At 68.3% G+C, this 448-nt stretch overlaps 1 protein-coding gene across 5 annotated transcripts in view; it reads left to right on the plus strand.

The window, feature by feature from the left end:
- AMOTL1 (angiomotin like 1) overlaps window positions 1-448 on the plus strand; it is a 194,605-nt gene that overhangs the window by 39,748 nt on the left and 154,409 nt on the right. The gene's annotated exons all lie outside the window — the stretch shown is intronic.

Genomic DNA, 448 nt, shown 5'->3' on the forward strand with positions numbered 1-448 from the left:
GCGCCCGCCCCGCCCCGCCCCGCCCCAGCCAGGAGCGCCCATGCGGGCGGCGGGCGCTGCCGGGCGCGAGTGGAGAGGTAACGCGCGCCCCGGGCAGGGCCGGGCAGGGCGGTGCGGGGAGGGGAAGCCCCCAGAACTCCTGGTGCCCTCACGAGCCCCGCGCCCGGCCTCCCTCTGCCCAGCGGCAGCAAGAGTCACCGCTCCTGGTCACTTCCAGACGAGGCTCGGAGGAGATCAGGGCTGGCAGGGAGGTCACCTCGGCCGGCAGGACCTGGCCCCGGTAGATCAGCCCAGCCCCGGCGGTGTGCAGCCGGGGCTTCACAAGCTCCAAGGATGGAGGGCGAGAGCTGGGGGATGCGCCCTGTCGCAAAGTGCTTCTAAAGTCTCCCAGGACCCGATTATTTCCCTGCGGTTTTGGTCTGACAAAAAAAAAAAAAAAAAAAAAAAA

The sequence above is a fragment of the Gavialis gangeticus genome, unplaced genomic scaffold (assembly GCF_001723915.1).
Source record: "Gavialis gangeticus isolate Ggan-Ray unplaced genomic scaffold, GavGan_comp1, whole genome shotgun sequence".
In the NCBI taxonomy this organism is placed as follows: Eukaryota; Metazoa; Chordata; order Crocodylia; family Gavialidae; genus Gavialis; species Gavialis gangeticus.